Source organism: Triturus cristatus, chromosome 3_2 (genome assembly GCF_964204655.1).
Source record: "Triturus cristatus chromosome 3_2, aTriCri1.1, whole genome shotgun sequence".
Lineage (NCBI taxonomy): Eukaryota > Metazoa > Chordata > Amphibia > Caudata > Salamandridae > Triturus > Triturus cristatus.
Genome location: NC_140584.1, coordinates 224278224 through 224294889, shown reverse-complemented (window position 1 = coordinate 224294889; position 16666 = coordinate 224278224). Strand labels below are relative to the sequence as shown.

Below are 16666 nucleotides of genomic sequence, written 5' to 3'. Positions count from 1 at the left end.
TGCAGATATCTTTTCTCTAACCCCCACAAAAGAGATCCAGTGTGCAGTGATGCACATGTAATCAGTGGCTTGGCAATGGGTCCACATGTCTGTTGTCAGGTGGATATTGTGAACAGCACTCTGCTGCAAAGCTTGTTCAAGCAATTCCAGCACGTCGTGATGTAGTGCTGGAACAGCAACTCTGGTGAAATAGGACCGACTGGGAACCTTCCATTTTTGGGAGATGGCTGTCACAAATTCTAGAAAACATCCCATTCCACAAAAGAAAAAGGGAGAAGTTCCAGCACTAACATTTTCGCCAGCTTCGCATTGTACAATCGTGCCATAGGGTGGTTGCGTTCGTACTGCCCCTCTGACCAAAGCAGGCTGATAATAGAAGGCTGTTTTCTTTTCTTTCTGGATCCACTGATGCAGGTGACTTCTTGAACCCAGATGTTGTTTAGCTCAGTGAGGCACTTTTTTCATTGTGGTACTCTGTTGCCTTGGTGTCTCAGCCTGACTCTTACTATGGTGCCACTGAGATGTTGCTGAGGCTGATGAGGATATGGGCGGTACCCCTGCACTGCTGGGGACAGGGCTACTTTGTGTACCAGAGAACATGTCTCCCTCCTGTTCACTTTCCACTGCGATCATATCTTCTTCCACTTCCTCATCCTCACCAACAGCAATGGGTGCAGTTTTACTTTTTTGGCCACTAAGGTGCGCCTCTCACTGGATCATGTGGTGTTTTTTCAGATGGGTTGTTTTGCCTCCGGTACCATTGAGGTGGCTCGGTGAGCAAGTACACAGAGAAGAGCTGCGGGAGACATGAACACCGGAGGGCTTACTGGTGTTCGATAAAGAGTCCCGAGGGGGTCAGAAGGCTGCTGGGAGCTCCCTGGGTCTCATCAACCTTGATCCCTCGCCCTCTCAGAGAGAGGGGACCAAGAAAACGGCCGCTGGGAGGGAGGAACAGTGCTCATTTCGGCCCACCTGAACCCAAAATGGCGGTCGGAACCCCCCACACAGGAGATATCACAGGAGATATCCCTGAAGTGCCTGGGGGTAAGGGAGAGCTTTACTGAGGCACCCTGAAAAGTCTTAGAAGGATTTTAAGAAGGCCCAGGTACAGTGAGACTCAGTAACACACACAGCTCTTGCCTGACCCTGAGATGGCAGCCATGAGCCACTGCTAAGTTCCACCTCGAGGAGACCCACCATTTCAGACACAAAGAAGGACCTAGGCACACACCAGAGTCACCTCTCCACAAGCGCGACTGACCCCCACAACACAGAGAGGGATCCCCTGGAGAACTGCGCGGCCCGGGACTCCCTGGCGGTGGGCAGTGATCGCATCGATGCCACCTAAAATAGCCAGAATTAAGGTGTCAAACTAATTCACACAGGCGGGGAAAAAACAGGTGGGCGACCAGGAGAGTGTTGAATCTGAAATGGTGCTGACCAAGGAAGACCTGTTAGCGTCCCTGGCGGACGTCAAGACTGAAATTAACACCATGGCCACAACCCCCTGCCTGACCTCAAGTTGGCCGCCTCAGTTGGTCTCTCCATGATGCTCTACCACTCCAGGACATTAGAACTGGTCATCCACCTGATCTTAACCACATCCCTCACCTGACCTGGATCCTGCTCTCCCTCCAGGACATGTTCTCCTTGAACATTCCCTCGACCATGGAGACCCTGCTATTTGACTGATGCCCGGTGGAGCTACCTGTTAGCTGAAGAGGAGATGGGCTGTGGATTCCCCCTCAGCCGTCACCTACCCAGCCAGACTCTGGGCAGACGTTCCTTCGTCTCTCTGTCGTACCCCCTCCTACTCCTTCACCCTACCCCCTTCCCCCTCTATGCTCCCTTCTTCTTGCCTTCTATCCCTTTAATGTATTTCTGTTGAGACCTAGCTATTTGACTGATGCCCGGTGGAGCCACCTGATAGCTCAAGAGGAGATGGGCTGCGGATTCCCCCTCGGCCGTCGCCTACCCAGCCGGACCTTGGGCAAACTTCCCCTTTGTCTCTCCATCGTATCTATACCCTACCCCTTTTTCCCTTACCCCCTCTCCCTTTCCCACCCCATTTTCCTTTTCTTCTATGCTCCTTAAATGTTTTTACTGATATCTTTGGTAACTTGTAACTGATGTAAGTTTGCAACTTTGTGGAACCTTATGTAAAGCGTTCTGATACCTTCGGGTCTAGCCAGCGCTATATAAAACACTTTAAAAAAAATTAATTAATTAAATAAATACCATAGTTTGTACCAAGCTTACCATCATAAGCAAGATGGCATAAAACGCCATCCATAGGGATTATGTGCTGGTTCCGATTGGCAGACATGCTCTTTGAGTCTGTTGAAAGTGAGCCAGAATGTCGGACTGGTTTCAAAACTGACAGCCTCAATTATAATGAGGATTTCCGTTTTGAAACCGTGATGAGGCTCGGAAAGCCTCCGAACTGCTTTATGAAGCTTTCCGAGCCTCATTGTATTGAGGTCTTTTGTATCTAAACTCCTTCCTTTCTTTAGATAGAATGTGAGACGGCAATTTCTTTAGATCATTCACTATACATTAAGATGATATATCAATTACATCATGTGGTAACTGTGGAATGAAAGTAGACTACGCTTGGAAGGCCTGCCTGAACCATGGCTGAACTACAACTCGCACTTTCGCCATCTGCTGCCTATACCCTTTTTATCACTTATAACATAATAAATCAAACCATTCATAACAGCACTGATGACATGTCAAATGACATTATGTATGATAACATTGTGCATGGTAGAGGGACAAGTTATAATTCATTTAGTCTACGTAGCGAGTTGACATCACTGTCTACAGAGGTGTGCAAGTTATAGTAAAATTTGGATGGTGATCAAGCTATAACTTTAAGTCATTACTATAACTTTAGAACTTCTATATTTTGTGTAGTTTAAGCTGGTTTTTATACAAATAACTTATTATTTTTTTCCTAACTATAACTTATCCTCAGAATTTAGATTTTTTTTCATAGAATTTTTAAGTTTTTTTATATTTTCAAAATATTTGATTCTAATCATGCAATATTGTTTATTATACTATTACCTATTTAATTGATTTGATTTGGTACCACAGTACTTTGAAGTACGTCAAAGTTCATTCTGATCACAAGCTTCATCTGCGTGACCATTTTGCTTTCAATAGTGGCTCCTCGATTGTACCGCGGTACCACTGGAGCATATGTGTTAGTATTGTAACCGTGGTTTGTGAACTATATGCTGCATTACTTTAGCTTTTGTAAAACAGAGTTTATTTAGATTAGAACTCTGTCAATTGTGGGAAAGAGGAAGTGTATACCCCTTTTCCTCATTCATTTTGAATTCTTCCAAGGAGAAGGTTGTGCTGCCTGGAAGATTGAATATCGGAAATAATTTTGCATCTTTTCAATGCCTGTAATGGCTGAAGGAGATCATCATGTTAAGTTGTGGTGATGGAGCAGGGTTTTTTACTTTTAAACCAATTACCTGTTTCATTTTCGTATGATTTATTAAAAGTACTACTGATTAATTAGTAATTACTAATGATTTGTCGAGTCTTGTCTAACCAACCTTATTAACAGAAGAATCACACGTGGGAATGCTATTGCATGCCTAAAATAATAAGTGAACTAAGTTGGTGAGCAAACTGACAGAATAGATGTTGCTTATGTGATGTTATTGTGTTTTGCGCTTATAATTAATATGCATTAATGGCTTTTGATGTCGCAAATGGCTAGATAAATACATACACATAAGGGTATTAGCAGGGGAATAACACTGTATAATCATTTATATGCAGTAATTATGTTTTGTGTTTCTTTTTACTTAAGTTGACCATTGTGGCCTGCTAGAAAATGGCTACCACCCGCAGCCTGCATTTGAGTAGATGAATATTGAAAGGAGGCTTTGCGTTGACTGTGACCTTGTCCTCAAATTGAACTGAAAAGCCATGAACATGATGACAAATCTGGGAGAGGTGCCAGATGCCCCTGAACGTGAAGATTTGTTGCGAATCCAAAATCCGACCTGATGAACTTATAATGGTCCCAAGGATGAGATACATATTATCCTAAAGAGACATCCGTAGAAGTAACGAATTAGTCATGGACTCCTAATTTCTATTCATTATTTGTGACCATTAATACGTGAGAAAATCTATTGTTGTATCCCAATGTACCAAGACGACATAATTTCCGCCATTCAACTGTTTTTGTAAGATATGATTGCAACATTTGGAATGTAAATTTGGTATAAATATTAGTAGACTAGAGAGGTCTAGCGCCACTTCTTCCCGAACCAATGATCAGAGGTCCCGATGCTGACGGAGAGGACGGTGACTCTACATGACGGCTAGAAACTTTAACTATTTTGCTGAGGACCAGTTCTGACTTAGAAAACGACTTTTAGCCAGAATAGGTAAATATGAGAGAAATGAACTTGCATTTAATTGGCTTTTCTTACAATTTTAGATAAACAATATTCTGTTTGAATTACTGTGTCGGGTGGTTATTTTATTGTCATGTTTATTGAATATTCAGTGTAATATGATGTTTCACCAAATCTATAGCAACTAGTTGATGTCATTGACCTCAAGGTATATGCAGATTGGTTAGGTATTGAAAGTGTATCCCCTTATACATGGCACGGATAGAATGGTAGGATGAATGTTGGTGTTATGGGCCCCACCAGCGTGTGATGTGTGTGTGCGCGTGTGACTGTGAAATCACTCTGTCCGTGGCAGTAGAGGGGATTCGGAAGCTCCGATCTGCACCAGTTTCTTGGTAACAGAATGATGGTTAACTATTGTTTTGATCTGGTGAATTTGCGTGTATATAACCTTATTGATTATTGATTGATATCGATGTTTGTACTAACACTATATGTTGAAGTCGTATTGAGTTTTATGTAGTGTGTACGGCTTCTGGGACGTAGGAAGTCGTTGACAGTTCCGTAGTAGGGCAGAGGGAGTGCTGCTCTTGGAAAAAGGCGGGATTGTTAGCCCTGTATGTAGACAGGGGAAAAACGTGTGACAATTGAAGTTGCGCGTCGCATTGTCTGGGTTCGGTGAGGTAGCATCGCCGTGTGTTACCATTAGAAACGTATTTTCTGTGTGAGAGAAGTGTATATGATAGCGAAGGTTATCTGTGAAGTTCTGGTCTTAGGTATCAGGGATCCTTATGGCATTCCGGTAACGCTTATCACTAGAAAGGTAATAGGTATTTTCAGAGCTTGCTAGAAGGACAGAGCAGAGGTAAGCGCTGTTTTGTTAACGTGTGATATAATTCTATAGTAGGACAGACTGTTCGCTGTTCTCGGGAAAGACAGAATTCTTTGTGAATGTACTACATTTTCTGGTGTGAAAGTGCGTGAATGAGAAGGCATTCTGGTTAATTGTGAAACTCTTAGGAGCATTCCGGAGAAAGCAGTTAATTGGTGCTTGTTAGAAGGGTAGAGTAGAGGGATGTGCTACTTTATCAACGGAAGTAACAATTCCGTAGAAGGGCAGAGGTAAGCTCTTCTCTCGGGAAAGGCAGAATTCTCATGGGAAAGGTCTTTTGCTGTTCTGTGGCTAGCGAAGCAGACAATGGAGATGTTTGTATGTTGTAACTAACAGACTCGTAGAAATTGAAACAAAGTCTACCGAGTAGTTTTGTAAAGGAGGGGTAGACGAGAGAGACAGGAGACAGGAGCAGAAGCTGCTGCAGCGACTGCTGACGTCAGGAAGACCGCGCTGTGATTGGACAGTGGGTTAGAACGGTGGAAGCACGGTGATTGGTGTGCTAGTGTACGCCGCTCAAGGATTGGGAGACATACAGGGTGACATAGACGCTCCAGGATTGGTGCGTTGGTGTGAGTCGCGCTGGGATTCGTGGACTGAGTCAGTGACGTAGACGCTCCAGGATTGGTGCGTTAGTGTGAGTCGCGCTGCAATTGGACAGGAGATCGTACAGTTGTAGTAAAGACAAAAGGGTTGTGGAAAATAAGAAAATGTATTACCACGCTGGGGAAAAGAAAAAAGAAATCCTTGTTTAGTAAGGTTAAGAACTGGTTTGACAAGGATAAGGATATTGTGACTAGGGAAGGACAGTTACTTCCTCCGATAAGAACCCCCGCATCCTTCATGGTTGCGAAATATGGGTATCATACCTGTATTTGGTTAGACAACTGGGTAAAGTATACTAAAGAGGATGGAGTTTTAGCTTTCCCAGAGCATGGCTCATTTAATCTGGCCATAATGAGAAATTTACGGGAGAGGATGATGAGTCTAGAGCCTCGGTCTAGGCCAACGCAGTTTGATGCATTGACTGAATGGGAAGATGAAGTGCACGAGCGAGAAAAGCAGAGGAGTGGAGGAAATTACAGGTATATGTTTGGGCGAAAGTATGATCGCGAAACTCATCATGATCGGATGAAAAGATGGCGATATGCCAGTATGACTGAGGGATTATATCCTGTAAGAACTGCAGAGGAGACAGAAGGGAAAAGGTGTACAGAGAAAGAACATAATGTAAAAACAAGGAGGTATGGGTCGAATGAGTCTGATGATGATGTCTTAGATGACATGTTCTACAAAAGACCACCCCCGTATAAACGAGAACCAGAGGTAGGAACATCAATTACCCCAATGAAAGACACTCTGCGGATTATAAAAACAGAAGTCATGACCCCTGAGTTGAAAAGCAGTAATTCTCTTGCAGAGAGAGAGAGAGAGAGAGAGAGAGAGAGAGAGAGAGAGAGAGAGAGAGAGAGAAAGGGAGAATGAAATTGAGGATGAAAAGACCAGAGAACTAGCAAGAACCACATTTGAATTGACAGAGAAAATCAGAGAACTGACTAAAAATCTTGAAGCAGTTACGGTGCCTGTAACAATAGGTCCGGTTATGAGTGTTTTCGAAAAGCAGAGGGTTGGTGAAGGTGGTTTGACAGTTCCATATGTAGGCAACAGATTGATTGTTCCTCCAGAGCAGGCTGAAATGAGAACGGGAGAAAATCAGTGGAGATCAGGAGACAATCAGTGGAGACATACCATATGTGGAGGAGAGTTGAATGTGCAGACTAACTCAGGTTTGAATTCCGGTTGTGTGGAAGGGAACAGAATGATTGGAGGATCGATCTTAGAACCACAAAGAGTGACAGAACCAGGGGGTGCAGAAAAATCCACAGGGATAACTGCGGAAGATTTGAATGATTGGCTGAAAGCTCTGCAGAGGAAAGAAAAGGAATCCCAGGGAATTGATGTAGCTAGAATACGTATGGAAATGGAGGAGCTGATTGTAGGAACAGTCCCTACAGAAATGCTGAAAAATTATCAGGAAGGGGAAATCCTACTTCTGTGTAAAAGTATCACATGGAGAGCAAAGAACATACATGACAGGTTGAAAGGAATAGCCAGTGAAATGGGAATCGACATGGAGAAGGTAAAAGCTTTACAAAAGCCTTACCGAGTGGATTTTACCGATAAGGACATTGAGAATCTGAATAATGCAGGCCGAACAGGGCAGATTAAGGAGATGATTGCTTTGCTGAGAAAATGGGGAGATGTGGAGAGATGGAAAGATAGATGGTATAGAAAACGAGAGGAAGCAGCAGACAGAACTTACTCAACATTCCCTATGAAAGAAAAGGAGAAAGCAGTGACAGCTTATCCCATGAGGGAGATTCCAGGAGGAGGGTACGTACATGTCCCATGGACCAGACAAGATATTTTGTCATTTACAAATGATTTCCCTCGACTAAGAGAGAAGCCCGTCGAGTGGTATAGACAGGTTGACAGATTTGTGAAGTTGTCAAAAGTGCTGTGGATCGACCTGAATAGTCTGTTTGATATAATTATACCAGCAGACTTGTGGGCAGAATGTAAAATAGTCATAGACTGGCCCACTAAAGAATACCCAAGAGATCCAAAGACAGGAGCTCCAGACCCGGAGGTCATGAAAAAGTATGAGCAGGTTATGGCTTTCCTGAAAAATAAGATACCCCCCAAGGAAACAGACTGGGTTAAAATAGATCGAACACATCAAGAAGTGAAAGAATCAGTCCATGCTTACTATGAAAGACTAATACTGGCTTTCAAACAGTTCAGTGGAGAGGAACATGTGGGTGACAAGGATTTGAGCCATTTTGTATATAGATTTGTGTATGGCTTGCGACTTGAAATCAGTGAAATGATAAGGCAGCATACCATAGACTGGCAGAGCAAAAAGATTGATGAGATCCTGAGACATGCAAAATACTTCAGTGATGAAATTGAGGCAAAGCAAAGGAAACTGAAAGAAAAGGCAATGTGGGCACAGGTGAAAGTTGCAGAAAGACAGGAGGCTCAGTTGGCTGAACAAGCAAATAACCCAGGAAATAAACCCAGATTTGGCACAGGAAAAGGGAAAGGCAATATTGAAGAAGCAAAGAAAAGGTTTCCCTGCCACAACTGTGGAAAATTAGGGCACTGGAAATCCGAGTGTAAGAATCCACCGTCTACTAATGATGACAATCCATCATTGAATTCACAGGTGCAGAGTGAGGGGTGTGGTCAGCATCAGCAACAGCAGAAGGCTGTTAAGCAGCAGAATCAGGTGCCAAAACCACCCTTGCCACAAAGAAGAGGATCCCAGAAGTACAGCCAGGATTCGGGGTTCTACGATGAAGAACAGGTAAACAAGCCAAAACGCGCAAGCGCTGTGTCACAATATTGGCTAAGGAATGAGGGAAGTGATTCTGAGGGAGACTTCTGACGGTGCCGAAGAGAGGAGGAAGAGTGCGTACTTGGCGCAACTCTAGAAATAGACCAGGCAGGACCTTTTGTAGATCGGAAAATCAATGGTGAAAGTGTTACTTTTCTAGTTGACACAGGAGCTACCAGATTAACTGTCACGTCAGCTGATATAAAGAATCTTCCTCTCTCGGATGAAGCAATCCAAGTAGTTGGTGTGTCCAACACACAGATCAAAACTCATCTTACTGAACCAGTAAGGGTTAGAATAGGGAAATTTTCAGACATGCACCGATTTGTGGTGTGTGCCACTAGTCCTGTGAACTTGCTAGGTAGGGACCTACTGTGCAAGATGAATTGCACTATTTTCTGTACTCCAGATGGAATAACCTTTGAGACACCAGATGAGGATGTCCTATACAGAATGACCCTGGATAACAGGGAATGTGAGGCTATGGGGACATATGCTGTGTTTAATACAGATGCATTACCCCCAGAATTAAAACAGACAGTAAAAGCAGCAGTTTGGGATTTTACTGGAGAAGATGTGGGCCTGATGAGAAATGTAGATCCAGTAAAAATTACTGTAAAAGAGGGAGTGGTTTACCCAAACATTCCACAATACAGACTGACACCTGAAATAATTGAAGGAATAACACCCATAATTGAGAAAATGATCCAACAGGGGGTGTTAAGAGAAATATTTAGCAGCCCATGTAATTCACCAATAATGGGACTGAAGAAACCCAATGGAAAGTTCAGTATAGTACAAGATTTGAGAAAAATTAACAAGATTGTTGTGTCATGTTGTCCAATTGTGCCAAATCCATCAGTGATTTTGTATCAGATTCCCCATGATGCAGAATGGTACACAGTAATTGATTTGTGCCATGCTTTCTTTTCAATCCCGTTGCATCACGACAGCCAGCCGATTTTTGCATTTAGATTTGGAGAGCGAATTTTGGCATGGTGCTGAATTCCACAGGGGTATACAGAGAGCCCTTTGATATTTAATCAATTGCTGAAGAAATCCCTGGAGAAAATTCGGTTTTGGTCCAATACATTGATGACCTGCTTGTGGCATCAAAAACACGTGAAGTCTGTGAAGTAGACACCATTGCTTTACTGAATCACTTGGCAGATGGAGGATTAAAGGTATCTCCAGCCAAATTGCAATTCTGCAAAAGAGAAGTCCAGTATCTGGGACATAATATTGAGAAAGGCCTGAGGAAAGTGACCATTGACAGGATTAAAATCATCAGAGGGATGAGAGCCCCAATGACACAAAGAGAAGTAAGAATGTTCCTGGGAATGGTTGGTTACTGTCGTCAGTGGATAAGTAACTTTTCCCTGATTGCCAAGCCACTGATTAAATTGACAAAAAGTGAGGTGAAAGACCCATTGGAATTAAACCCAGAAGAAATGGCAGCATTCAAAGAATTAAAGAACAGGCTATGTGATGCTCCTGCTCTAGGAATGCCAGATTACGAAAAATAATTTGAGCTGTACTGTAGTGAGAGAAATGGATGTGCACTTTCAGTGTTAATCCAGAAACATGGACGTCTGAGGAGGCCAATTGCATACTTCTCATCAACACTCGACCCAGTAGCTGTGGGTTTACCAGGTTGCCTGAAAGCAGTAGCTGCTACATGCAGGAGTCTGGAACAAAGTGAGGGAATTATAATGGGATATCCTGTACGGGTATTCGTACCTCATGATGTGGCAATCCTTTTAACAAGAAGCCGGACACAGTTCATGTCTCATAGTCGGCTGACTAAATATGAGAAAGTCATTCTTGGTGCAACAAATGTGAGCCTGGAGAGATGTGTGAATGTGAATCCAGCAACACTGTTGCCTGATGCTGAAAGTGTGGGAGTGAGAGATGAAGTTGATCATGATTGCCTAGATGTGCTGGATTACTGTACAAAACCAAGACCAGACATAAGAGATCTGCCACTGCCTGAGAGTGATCATGTGTTGTTTGTGGATGGATCTTGCTTGAGAACGGATGAAGGAACACTGAGTGCCGCATATGCTGTGTGTACAGTTTCAGGAGTTGTGGAAGCATCACCTTGTTATTGACTTGTTTACCTTTTATGCCACTTCGTTATTTGAAACGTCCTGGGTTATTTCATCAATCATCTCCGATACAACTGACTAACTGCGAAGATACTATGTGGTCATCATTATGGTGTTGTCCAACTCAGTCTGTAGTGTACCGAGTGAGTCCCTCCAGATCCATATTCAAAAATGCAATGGATCGGCCTGCAGAAGAAGTACAATTTTGTTATTAAACAACAAGAAGGGAAACATTGACTTGAGTCACTTCCATGGCATACCATCATTACCTGTTCCTTCTCATCTTAAGTTAAGGGGCAGTCTCTCTCGGCTCGGAAAGGAGGAAAGCTATAGTCATCATGTTCCACTTCTTTTTGAGGGACTCGACAAGGCAACATTTCTTGTACTATTCTCCACATAATCATCTGGCTTTAGGGAAATGGATTTAGGGCGAGTCAGGAGGATGGAGCAGGACTCGGAGGAGTGGACTTAAACGCGTACAGCTGCAACTCCAATATGGCAGTAAAAAGTGCAGACGGTGGTGATGGATATCTTGTGATTCGAACCAGAAAGACAGAGACACACACAAATAATAAAAGTAAATAATGGAGAAAGAAAGTAACAAGTTGAAAGCCTAGTTGTCAGGGAAGTACAGCTCGTCCTCAAACTCTGGTGATTCAACCAGAGGTAGGTAATCATCTAACACACTACCTCCATCACATAAGTCGCTGTCTTCATCTTCCTGATGTGATTCACATATTTTACTGGGGCTGATGATGATCCGGTTCTTGCTGTTGTTGATAGTGTTGGTGACTGCTGTGAGCCAAACACATTGCCGTCCGGCGCTGAAATTGAACTTGATGCCAGATGCCCTGATGCAGTACTTGTTGTGGGTTGGAGCAGCATACCTTTAGTCACCAGCCGTTCCTTTTCCAAATCACTGGCTGCCTCAGCTATCCAAGTTTTGTACTGGGCAACATCCACTTCTGAAAAAGGAATTCATGTCTTAGTGTTCAGTGCTGATTTGTACCGTGGATCCAGAATTGTGGCACAAATGTAATGTTTGTCTGACAAAATGCTAGTTTGCACCTTGTATTTTCAGTTAAGCGAAAGGCTAAGCTCTCCACCAACTCATATGCTTCTTTTTTTTCCTCCGGACCTTTTTATGATTCAGACACCGCCTTCAGCTATTGCTCCAGCATTTGCAACAATGGGATAGCTTGGCCCATAGTACAGTCCTCCTTGTTGACTTCATGTTTGAAGAGCTATGAAGGAAGTAGCATCTCTGTCAGGCATTTAACTAGGCCCCATTGGTCCATCCCAACGGTCATGCCTTTCACAGTAGTATCCCCTAGTCTTTGCATGACATAGTTATTGATTGGTGTGTACTGATCAAACAGACGATCAAGCATGTAATAAGTTAAATTCCAAAGTGTTGGCACCTCCTGGATGAGTGATTTGACTGGCATTCTATGCTCACGTTGAATGATCCTCAGCTGCTTCCTGACTTTAAAAGAATGGCTGAAATGTGTGCATATTCTTCTGCAGGTGGTCAGTAAGTTCCTGACTCGGTCTTCTTTTTTCAGAAAGTCTTTAACAATGATTTTAATGCAGTGCGCCAAACACAGGACCCTGAAATAGCCCCCATTGCGAATGGCCTTAACTATATTACTGCCATTGTCTGTGGCAACAAAACCAATGCTAAGCCCTCTTGGGTGCAGCCATTCAAAGACCTTGCTGTTAACCTCTTCCAAAATGTTTGCAGTAGTATGAGATTTCTCCATGGCAAAAATGGCTATAGTTGCATGTTTACGAGTAGCATTAAAAATCTCAGCAGTGTCAACAACACCTGCTGCAGATATCTTTTCTCTAACCCCCACAAAAGAGATCCAGTGTGCAGTGATGCACATGTAATCAGTGGCTTGGCAATGGGTCCACATGTCTGTTGTCAGGTGGATATTGTGAACAGCACTCTGCTGCAAAGCTTGTTCAAGCAATTCCAGCACGTCGTGATGTAGTGCTGGAACAGCAACTCTGGTGAAATAGGACCGACTGGGAACCTTCCATTTTTGGGAGATGGCTGTCACAAATTCTAGAAAACATCCCATTCCACAAAAGAAAAAGGGAGAAGTTCCAGCACTAACATTTTCGCCAGCTTCGCATTGTACAATCGTGCCATAGGGTGGTTGCGTTCGTACAGCCCCTCTGACCAAAGCAGGCTGATAATAGAAGGCTGTTTTCTTTTCTTTCTGGATCCACTGATGCAGGTGACTTCTTGAACCCAGATGTTGTTTAGCTCAGTGAGGCACTTTTTTCATTGTGGTACTCTGTTGCCTTGGTGTCTCAGCCTGACTCTTACTATGGTGCCACTGAGATGTTGCTGAGGCTGATGAGGATATGGGCGGTACCCCTGCACTGCTGGGGACAGGGCTACTTTGTGTACCAGAGAACATGTCTCCCTCCTGTTCACTTTCCACTGCGATCATATCTTCTTCCACTTCCTCATCCTCACCAACAGCAATGGGTGCAGTTTTACTTTTTTGGCCACTAATGTGCGCCTCTCACTGGATCATGTGGTGTTTTTTCAGATGGGTTGTTTTGCCTCCGGTACCATTGAGGTGGCTCGGTGAGCAAGTACACAGAGAAGAGCTGCGGGAGACATGAACACCGGAGGGCTTACTGGTGGGCGATAAAGAGTCCCGAGGGGGTCAGAAGGCTGCTGGGAGCTCCCTGGGTCTCATCAACCTTGATCCCTCGCCCTCTCAGAGAGAGGGGACCAAGAAAACGGCCGCTGGGAGGGAGGAACAGTGCTCATTTCGGCCCACCTGAACCCAAAATGGCAGTCGGAACCCCCCACACAGGAGATATCACAGGAGATATCCCTGAAGTGCCTGGGGGTAAGGGAGAGCTTTACTGAGGCACCCTGAAAAGTCTTAGAAGGATTTTAAGAAGGCCCAGGTACAGTGAGACTCAGTAACACACACAGCTCTTGCCTGACCCTGAGATGGCAGCCATGAGCCACTGCTAAGTTCCACCTCGAGGAGACCCACCATTTCAGACACAAAGAAGGACCTAGGCACACACCAGAGTCACCTCTCCACAAGCGCGACTGACCCCCACAACACAGAGAGGGATCCCCTGGAGAACTGCGCGGCCCGGGACTCCCTGGCGGTGGGCAGTGATCGCATCGATGCCACCTAAAATAGCCAGAATTAAGGTGTCAAACTAATTCACACAGGCGGGGAAAAAACAGGTGGGCGACCAGGAGAGTGTTGAATCTGAAATGGTGCTGACCAAGGAAGACCTGTTAGCGTCCCTGGCGGACGTCAAGACTGAAATTAACACCATGGCCACAACCCCCTGCCTGACCTCAAGTTGGCCGCCTCAGTTGGTCTCTCCATGATGCTCTACCACTCCAGGACATTAGAACTGGTCATCCACCTGATCTTAACCACATCCCTCACCTGACCTGGATCCTGCTCTCCCTCCAGGACATGTTCTCCTTGAACATTCCCTCGACCATGGAGACCCTGCTATTTGACTGATGCCCGGTGGAGCTACCTGTTAGCTGAAGAGGAGATGGGCTGTGGATTCCCCCTCAGCCGTCACCTACCCAGCCAGACTCTGGGCAGACGTTCCTTCGTCTCTCTGTCGTACCCCCTCCTACTCCTTCACCCTACCCCCTTCCCCCTCTATGCTCCCTTCTTCTTGCCTTCTATCCCTTTAATGTATTTCTGTTGAGACCTAGCTATTTGACTGATGCCCGGTGGAGCCACCTGATAGCTCAAGAGGAGATGGGCTGCGGATTCCCCCTCGGCCGTCGCCTACCCAGCCGGACCTTGGGCAAACTTCCCCTTTGTCTCTCCATCGTATCTATACCCTACCCCTTTTTCCCTTACCCCCTCTCCCTTTCCCACCCCATTTTCCTTTTCTTCTATGCTCCTTAAATGTTTTTACTGATATCTTTGGTAACTTGTAACTGATGTAAGTTTGCAACTTTGTGGAACCTTATGTAAAGCGTTCTGATACCTTCGGGTCTAGCCAGCGCTATATAAAACACTTTTAAAAAAATTAATTAATTAAATAAATACCATAGTTTGTACCAAGCTTACCATCATAAGCAAGATGGCATAAAACGCCATCCATAGGGATTATGTGCTGGTTCCGATTGGCAGACATGCTCTTTGAGTCTGTTGAAAGTGAGCCAGAATGTCGGACTGGTTTCAAAACTGACAGCCTCAATTATAATGAGGATTTCCGTTTTGAAACCGTGATGAGGCTCGGAAAGCCTCCGAACTGCTTTATGAAGCTTTCCGAGCCTCATTGTATTGAGGTCTTTTGTATCTAAACTCCTTCCTTTCTTTAGATAGAATGTGAGACGGCAATTTCTTTAGATCATTCACTATACATTAAGATGATATATCAATTACATCATGTGGTAACTGTGGAATGAAAGTAGACTACGCTTGGAAGGCCTGCCTGAACCATGGCTGAACTACAACTCGCACTTTCGCCATCTGCTGCCTATACCCTTTTTATCACTTATAACATAATAAATCAAACCATTCATAACAGCACTGATGACATGTCAAATGACATTATGTATGATAACATTGTGCATGGTAGAGGGACAAGTTATAATTCATTTAGTCTACGTAGCGAGTTGACATCACTGTCTACAGAGGTGTGCAAGTTATAGTAAAATTTGGATGGTGATCAAGCTATAACTTTAAGTCATTACTATAACTTTAGAACTTCTATATTTTGTGTAGTTTAAGCTGGTTTTTATACAAATAACTTATTATTTTTTTCCTAACTATAACTTATCCTCAGAATTTAGATTTTTTTTCATAGAATTTTTAAGTTTTTTTATATTTTCAAAATATTTGATTCTAATCATGCAATATTGTTTATTATACTATTACCTATTTAATTGATTTGATTTGGTACCACAGTACTTTGAAGTACGTCAAAGTTCATTCTGATCACAAGCTTCATCTGCGTGACCATTTTGCTTTCAATAGTGGCTCCTCGATTGTACCGCGGTACCACTGGAGCATATGTGTTAGTATTGTAACCGTGGTTTGTGAACTATATGCTGCATTACTTTAGCTTTTGTAAAACAGAGTTTATTTAGATTAGAACTCTGTCAATTGTGGGAAAGAGGAAGTGTATACCCCTTTTCCTCATTCATTTTGAATTCTTCCAAGGAGAAGGTTGTGCTGCCTGGAAGATTGAATATCGGAAATAATTTTGCATCTTTTCAATGCCTGTAATGGCTGAAGGAGATCATCATGTTAAGTTGTGGTGATGGAGCAGGGTTTTTTACTTTTAAACCAATTACCTGTTTCATTTTCGTATGATTTATTAAAAGTACTACTGATTAATTAGTAATTACTAATGATTTGTCGAGTCTTGTCTAACCAACCTTATTAACAGAAGAATCACACGTGGGAATGCTATTGCATGCCTAAAATAATAAGTGAACTAAGTTGGTGAGCAAACTGACAGAATAGATGTTGCTTATGTGATGTTATTGTGTTTTGCGCTTATAATTAATATGCATTAATGGCTTTTGATGTCGCAAATGGCTAGATAAATACATACACATAAGGGTATTAGCAGGGGAATAACACTGTATAATCATTTATATGCAGTAATTATGTTTTGTGTTTCTTTTTACTTAAGTTGACCATTGTGGCCTGCTAGAAAATGGCTACCACCCGCAGCCTGCATTTGAGTAGATGAATATTGAAAGGAGGCTTTGCGTTGACTGTGACCTTGTCCTCAAATTGAACTGAAAAGCCATGAACATGATGACAAATCTGGGAGAGGTGCCAGATGCCCCTGAACGTGAAGATTTGTTGCGAATCCAAAATCCGACCTGATGAACTTA

The 16666-nt window shown here is 43.5% G+C and overlaps 1 long non-coding RNA gene across 1 annotated transcript; it reads left to right on the top strand.

Moving 5' to 3' along the window:
- The first annotated feature begins 4243 nt into the window (after positions 1–4243).
- Positions 4244–16532, top strand: LOC146857059 (uncharacterized). The gene is made up of 3 exons (XR_014979533.1): positions 4244–4421; positions 8513–8653; positions 16459–16532. It is a non-coding gene; the product is annotated as an uncharacterized LOC146857059 (long non-coding RNA).
- Positions 16533–16666: the final 134 nt, after the last annotated feature.